Source organism: Rhincodon typus, chromosome 9 (genome assembly GCF_021869965.1).
Source record: "Rhincodon typus isolate 14 chromosome 9, sRhiTyp1.1, whole genome shotgun sequence".
Taxonomy (NCBI): domain Eukaryota; kingdom Metazoa; phylum Chordata; class Chondrichthyes; order Orectolobiformes; family Rhincodontidae; genus Rhincodon; species Rhincodon typus.
In genome coordinates, this window is record NC_063340.1 from 31170126 (window position 1) to 31178687 (window position 8562).

The window sequence follows — 8562 nt, forward strand, 5'->3', positions numbered from 1 at the left end:
AAAAGACAACCTCAGTTTCTAGTCTGGGCTTCAGCTAAAGAATTTAATTCTATACGTAATCAGCAACTGTCCAGTCATTACATACCCATTATTTGAGCTGTATTTGCTGTACATTTGGAGAAAAGTCAGTTATTTAAACAAATGAATTTCTAAAACTTCTGGTATTTGATTGTCACATTTCGAAGTAAAATTCTGAGACTCTCAATTACCAATTTAGTCTCAGAACCCAAACTGGGAGGTAGAACAGAACATTTAAGTCTTGCGTGAATAAAAAAAACAATGATGCAATTGAACCTATATTTTTGTTTTTTTTATTCTAAACAATATTTCACTATTAGACAGGCTTGATTTTAGAAAACAAGAAAACAACCCAACAACAAAAATGAGTATGTTAAGTGATTTTCTACAATGTTTCAGGACTGAGAGACTGCTGTGGTGCATTCTGGAAATGTTAAGGTTATTTACTTTGGAACAGACAGCTACATGTGGAAAAGGCGAGGAGATTTGAAAGAGGTGCATGAAATCACATAAGGTTTTGATGGTATTAAAAAAAAGTTTCCAGACATGTGGAATACAAGGCATTTGGTTAAAGCAGACAGGAGGAAGAAAAGAAAATGCAAATTTTGAAATTTCCTTGTACTTCAATATTAAACTATTTAACATAATTTGTTGATTTCTGTTCTTAAAGCCATTTAAAAAAGATCTAAGCTGACACCCATTGCCCTTTGGACCAGCCTCACTTTGTCAACCACTCTTTGTAGTACTTTTGAGAAACTCTTAAATCCACACACAGATTCACCAAATTCTCTTCAACCATCTTCATTAATTCAAAGCAGGTAGTCAAAGAGTATGCCTTTTGCAAATCCATACTTGCTTTCAAACCACTCCAAATGCCTGTTAATTATGCCAATTATTTCCCATAACTAATCTAAAACTGTCCTGCCTTATTTACTTTTCTTGACAAAGGATTTATCATTTCCAAAACTCTGGCATCTTCCCATAACTTAGGGAGACTTAGAGTCCCACTGTGCATCATGTAGTTCCTTGCCTTGTTTGTCCTGCCCACCAAATACATCATCTCACTTTTATGGAGTTTGAATTCCATTTGCCACTGATCAGCCCAACTGACTAGACCATCTATATTCTCTTGCAGTCTCTGGCTATGCTACTTACTATTTACTACCCCATCCAACAGACTTGTCAGAACCTCCTTAGTCTATGCTAACTTCTTTAGGTATATCACAGCCCTCCCCGAATTTTGTACCCCTCACTCTCGCTAACGAGCACTGTCACAAAGTATTCTTTTAGAATATTACTCAAGCTCTGTGGCTACATGCACAAACGTGGTCCTTAATTGACCCTACTCTTTCCCCTTTTACCCTTAAATGTACTTGTAAAACAGGTCAGGATTTTTCTTTATTTTTGGACACATCATTATTTCATGCTCCCTTTTTGCTCTCCTGATTTTTTTTTGTTTTAAGTTGTCTCTTGCATAATCTGTGCTCCTCTAGGTTTCTGTTGTTTTGAGCCGCCTTCTGTTGAGAACACAGAACAACACAGCACAGAAACAGGCCCTTCGGCCCACAATGTTGTGCCGAACACGACACCAAATTCAACTAATCCCTTCTTCCCGCGCTTGGTCCATATCCCTCCAATCCTTGCATTTTCAAGTGCATACCTAAGAGTCTCTTAAATACCCCTAACGTATTTGCCTTCACCACCACCTGGAAGTACGCTCCAGACTCCCACCACTAAAAAAAAACTTGCCCCTCACAACTCATTTGAATTTTCCCACTCTCACTTTAAATACATGGCTCCTAGTATTAGGCATTTCAATTCTGGGGAAAATATTCTGACTGTCAACCCGATTTATGCATCTCAATTTAACAGACTTCTATCAAGTCTCCACTCAGCCTCCACCACTCCAGAGAAAACAACCTGAGTTTTTCGAGCCATTCCTCAGATCATACACTCTAATCCAGGCAGCATCTGGTAAACCTCTTCTGCACCCTCTCCAAAGCTTCCACATCCTTCCTATAATGTGGCAACCAGAATTGAATGCAATACTCTAAAGCGTGGCCTAACTGAAGTCTTATAAAGCTGCAACATGACACCCTGACTCTTGTACTCAATTCCCGGACCAATTAAAGGCAAGCATGCGATACATCTCCTTTACCACCCTATCTGCTTGCATGGCCGCTTTCAGGCAGCTACGGACTTGAGTCCCATGTACATCAATGCTCTTCAGGGTGCTGCCATTAACTGTATACTTTTCCTTAACATTTGATCCCCCAAAGTGCAGCACCTCACACTTACCCGGATTAAACTCCATCTGCCAGTTCTCTGCCCATACCGGCAACTGATTATCATCCCGCTGTATACTTTGACAACTCCACCGAACTGTGTTGTTGCAAATTTACTAACGGATCCCTGTGGAACACCACTAGTCGCAGTCCTCCAGCCTGAAAAACACCCTTTCACCACTACCGTCTGCCTTCTTTGGGCAAGCCAATTCTAAATCCACCCAGCCAAGTCACTGTGGATCTCATGCATCTTAATCTTCTGGATGAGCCTACCATAAGGAATGCGAAGGGCATGCTCTCCTTCATAGCGAGGGGATTTGAGTATTGGCGCAAGAATGTCTTGCTGCAGTGAGACAGGGCCTTGGGGAGGCCACACTTGGAATATTGTGGGCAGTTTTGGTTTCCTAGTCCGAGGAAGGACACTCTTGCTATTGAGGGTGTCCACCAAAGGTTCACCACACCAATTCCTGGGATGGCATGACTGACGTACGGAGGAAAGACCAGGTCAACTGGACTTGTATTCGCTGGAATTTAGAAGAACACAGGGCTCGGCCAGTGTGGGGGGGGGGGGGGGGGGGGGGGGGTGTGACATCTCACTAAAACATATAAAATCTTGATTAGACTGGACAGGCTAGAAGTGGGAAGGATGTTCCTGATGTTAGGGAAGTCAAGAACTAGGGGTCACAGTCTAAGAATAAGGGGTAAGCCATTCAGGACCGAGATGCAGAAGAATATCTTCATTCAGTTGTGAACCTGTGGAATTCTCTCCCACAGGAAGCTGCTGGGGCCGGTTCATTAGATATATTCAAGGAGGATTTGGATGTGGCCCTTGCAACTAAAGGGATCAAGGAGGAGAGTGTGGGAATGGGATACGGAGATTGCATGATCAGCCATGATCGTGTTGAATGGCAATGCAGGCTCTAAGGGCCGAATGGCCTCCTCCTGTACCTATTTTCTAATGTTGCAATGAGGGACCATGTCGATCGCCTTACTAAAATACATGCCGACAACATCCACTGCTCTTCCCTTGTTTTTTGTCCTTTGTCGCCTCCTCAAAAAAATTCAATCAAGTTAGTAAGACGTAACCTGCCCTGCACAAAGTCATGCTGACTGCCCCAATTAGGCCACGCCTTTCCAAGTGCGCATAAATTCTACCCCAAAGAAATTTTTCCTACAGCTTCCAAACACAGATGCAAGACTCACCAGTCTATATTTTTCTAGATTACCCCTATTTCCTCCTTCAGCAGAGGGACAACGTTAGCTATTCGCCAGTTCTTCGGAACCTCTCCAATGGCTAACGAGGATACAGAGATCTTGGTCAAGGCCCCAGCAATTTCCTTTCTAGCCTCTCTCAATAACATGGGGGTAGATACGATCAGGCCCTGGGCACTTATCCATCTTAATGCTCTTCAAGAGACCCAACACCACTTCTTCCTTAATCTCAAAATGCAACAGAATATTAGCATGCTCCATGCAAATCTCACTATTCTCCATAACCTTCTCCTGGGTGAATACTGAAGCAAAGTACTCATTTAGGATCTCACTCATATCCTCTGCCTCGAAGCACAAGTTCCCTCCTCTATCCTCGAGTGGTCCTATCCCTAGTTATCCTCTGGTTTTTTTTGCTGTAGAGAATGCCTTAGGGTTCTCTTCAATCCTACTTGCCAAGGTCATTTCATGGTCCCTTCTTGCTCTCCTAATCCCTTGCTTGAATTCTTTCCGGCTTTCTTTATATTCCTCACAGGCCCTGTCCGAATTTAGCCTCCTAAACCTTACATATGCTTCTTTTTCCTCTTTTCACTAAATTCACAACCTCCCTTGTTATCCAAGGGTCCCTTACCTTGCCATCCTTGTCATTCCTCCTCACTGGGACATGCAAGTACTGAACCCTCATCAGCAGGTCTTTAAACAACTCCCCACATGTGAATTGCAGACCCTCCCAATTAATACTCCCTAGCTCCTGCCTAATACTGATGTAATGTGAACGCCCAGTTTAGTACCTTGCGATAAGGTCCTGACTTATCCTTATTCACAGCTACTTTAAAACTTAAGGAGCTGTGATCACTGTTTCCAAAATGCTGTCCCACTAAAAGACCAGTCACCTGGCCAGGCTCATTAGTCAGTAGAAGGTCCAATATAGTCCGTCCTCTTGTTGGACTATCCACACACTGTTTCAAGAAACCCCTTTGGGTGCACTCAAAATTCTGTCCTGTCTCAGCCTCTTGCTCTAAGCGAGTCCCACTCAATATTGGGGAAGTTAAAGTCTACCACTATGACAACTCTGTTTTAATTGCATCCTTCCATAATCTGCCTACAGATTTGTTCCTCAATGTCTCAGTGGCTGTTGGGCAGCCTATAGTTTAATATCAGAGCGACTGCACCAATCTTATTTTTGAGCTGTACCCATATTGCCACAGTGGATGAGCCTCCAGTATGTTGAGTGCAGATGTAGCATTCTCCCCGATTATTAATGCACCTCCTCCACCTCTTTTACCTTCCTCTGTCTCATCTAAAACAATGAAACCTTGGAATGTTGAGCTGCCAGTCCTGTCCCTCTCTTAAACAAGTCTCTGTAATGCTCGGAACATCATAGTCCCATGTACAGATCCAGGCTCTAAGCCCAGCTGCCTTACTTGTAATACTCCTGGTGTTGAAATAAACACTTCCACCCATTAGTGCCATCATGCTTGTTTACCTGTCTTTGCCCGCCCTTCCTTTCTGATTTGCTAGTCATAACATCTAACTTCCCCTCAATCCCTCCTCTGCTGACCTACTGCTCTGGCTCCCAGACACCTGCTTCTCTAGTTTATGGCATGAACCATAAGCCTCCCCTTTTCTCTTTATCCAATCCTGTATATCTTTTAGCTGTGGGCCTAGTCCACTGGCTGGAGATTCTAGAACTGGGGGACATGGTCTGAAAATTAGAGCCAGACCATTCAGAAGAACTTCTACACACAAGGGATGGCAGATGCTTTAGAACATAGAACATAGAACTGTACAGCACAGTACAGGCCCTTCAGCCCATGATGTTGTGCCAAACTTTTACCCTAAACCCAAGGTCTATCTAACCTCCATCCCTACCTTATACTATCATTCAAATGCCTATCTAATAGCAGCTTAAGTGACCCTAACGAGGCCGATTCCACTACCCTCTCCGGCAATGCATTCCACGCTCCTACCACTCTGAGTGAAGAACCTATCTCTGACGTCTCCCCTATATCTACCTCCACTCACTTTAAAACTATGCCCCCTCGTAATAGCTACCTCCACCCTAGGAAAAAGTCTCTGGCTGTCCACTTTATCTATATCTCTGATCATTTTGTACACCTCTGTCAAGTCACCTCTCATCCTTCGTTGTTCTAAAGAGAAAAGCCCTACCTCTCCCAACCTTTCCTCGTAAGGCCTTCCCTCCATTCCAGGCAACATCCTGGTAAATCTCCTCTGCACCTTTTCCAACGTTTCCACATCTTTCCTGTAATGAGGCGACCAGAACTGGACACAATACTCCAGATGTGGCCAAACCAGGCTTTTGTATAGCTGGAGCATAACTTCACGGCTCTTGAACTCAATCCCTCTAATAATGAAAGCTGCTTTGAAATCTTCCAGAAACAGCAGTGGATGCTGGGTCAGTTGTTAACTTAAAATCAGAGAAGATATATTTTTGTTAAGCCAAGTTATTAAGAGATGTGGGCTAAAGGCAGGTATGAGCTAGGCCACAGATTAGCCATTATCTTATTGAATGGTGGGACAGTTCAGAGGTTGAACGGCCTCACCTGCTCCTATTTTCCCCAAGTAGCACAGGTGGTAGACTCAATGGGCTGAAGGGTCTCTTCTGTATGGTATGATTTAATGATTCTATTAATTTTCACCCTATCCATTATTCCTTACTATCTCCAATTCAACTATATTTTGTTATCTCCCATATGGAGTACTCAAAGTTCTAAAGAATCACTGGACTGAACACATTAGATCAGCTTCTCTCTCCAAAGGTGCTACCAGACTTGCTGAATTTTTGTTTCATGTACTCAAATGCTGAAATCAGCTTCTCGATTAAATCGCTCAATATTTGCATGGTAGATGACAAATTTGGGTAATATTTTTAACTTCAGTTCCTTCAGTGTTGTTGGATCAAGATTCTTGAATTCCCTCCCTAATGGAGTAATAATTCCTACAGTAGGTGGACTGCAGTGATTCAAAACAACAGCTCATCTTCAAGGGCAACTAGGAACCAGCCATGAAAGAACAGGCCCAAACAGCAATCGCCATATCCCACGAGTGAGGGGGGGGCAGGAAAAAAAAAAACAAACATTCTGTTCTTATATTCTTTGTTACTTGCATTTTTCTCTTCATTTGAAACTTTTGTATTGACCTTGATTTCTCCCAAAGAATTCCCCTGACATGTAGCATGGATCTATCTCTTGCATCAGGGAATCCTAGCTTTGGTTCACTTTACTAAAATCAGCTTTCTTGTACTCTACACAGTCTGAGACAGATTATGGTTCATTATGGTCACCATTTTTCTGGTCAGTTCTCCTTCAAATCTCAGGTTTTTTTAAAAAAATCAATACTTTTACACACTTCTGGAACAGATGGGACAAAAAGCAGCTGGTAGGAATAAACAGGAGACATTTTTGTTGGTAAGCTAGTAATGTGCACAGGGATTAACTGTTGACAACCTTTCATGAAAATGATTAATGTGTCAACAGCAAAGTCAGCTACAAAACAAAATAGGTATATTATTTGAACGGAGAGCCTACAGACTTTATAGTATAGATGAATCTGGGTGCCCTGGTAAATGAATCTCAAAAGAATAGTACGCAAGAACAGTACGCAATTAGGAAGACAAAAGAAATACTATTATTTATTAAATGGATGTGGAAAATAGAAGTAGGAAACTGTTACTACAGCTAAATAGGGGCTTTATTACATACATCTGGAATACCTTGTGCAGCTTTGGTCTCTATGTTGCATTATAATATCAGTGAAGATTCACTTGACTCACTCCTTGAACGAAAGGGTCATAAGGGAACATTGACCAAGTTGGCCAAGTGGAGAATTTATTTTCTTCTAAGGTTCACGTGTCTGGAATTCCCTTCCCCAGACAGACGTGGAGGCTACATACTTGAACATCTAACCAAATATTGACGGACAAGAGCCAGACAAAAGTAGAGTTGAAACCACAGTCACATCAGCATGATCTTATCAAATGGTACAGCAGGCTTGGAGGCTGAATGGCCTAGTCCTGCTAACATCTGTTTTTAAATCAGCCTGTTTAGATGTATTTTGACAAAGCTCTGGAGAAGGTAGGCACTGAGTCCAGACCTTCTGCTCGAGGTAGGGACACTACCACTGCACCGAACAAGCCCCCTGCTAATGTCTGTATACTTGACTGTCTATTCCGAACAATCTCCAAATGTTAAAGTGGCATATCCTATTCTTCCAGGTGGCTACCCATCTACTAATCTGAACTTAGTTTGTGGACAACTACCCCCAGGAAGACAGATGAAACTCTCAACCTGATTGATACTTGAATTCTGGCTACTCCTCAATTTTGGAAACACTGTGCTTCAACTCAAGGTGGAGATATTTCCAAACATGTGAAACTCACCAAGACAATGATGTTCTTGGAACTGCCAAAATACTCAGCAGTTGCTAGCAACAGGCCTCAGCTCTCCCCAGGTCATGGAAAAAAAAATCTTCACTAGTTTGAACAAAGGTATAAATTAGACTGAGGGGAATAATTTTAATGCCTTGAAACCTGCTAACTGCAAATACACAAATTAACTTATCACCTATGTTTGAGCCAATGGAAATTTTCAAATTTCCACCTGTCGTTTATATGAATGGCCTATCTTAGAGAAAAAGATAATATCAATCATTTCAGTGATGTCAAACTGATCATTCTCTTCTCTCCTAAAGTGGTGCATCTGCTCTCAGACCTCAGCTCTGTTTTTTTCAAACCCCTATGCAAGTCTGGCTTTGAACATAGAATAAAGAAATAGAACATTACAGTGCAGTACAGGCCCTTCGGCCCTCGATGTTGTGCCGACCTGTGAAACCAATCTGAAGCCCATCTAACCTACACTATTCCATTATCATCCATATGTTTATCCAATGACCACTTAAATGCCCTTAAAGTTGGGGAGTCTACTACTGTTGCAGGCAAGGCATTCCACGCCCTTACTACTCTCTGAGTAAAGAACCTACCTCTGACATCTGTCCTATATCTATCACCCCTCAATTTAAAGCTATGTCCCCT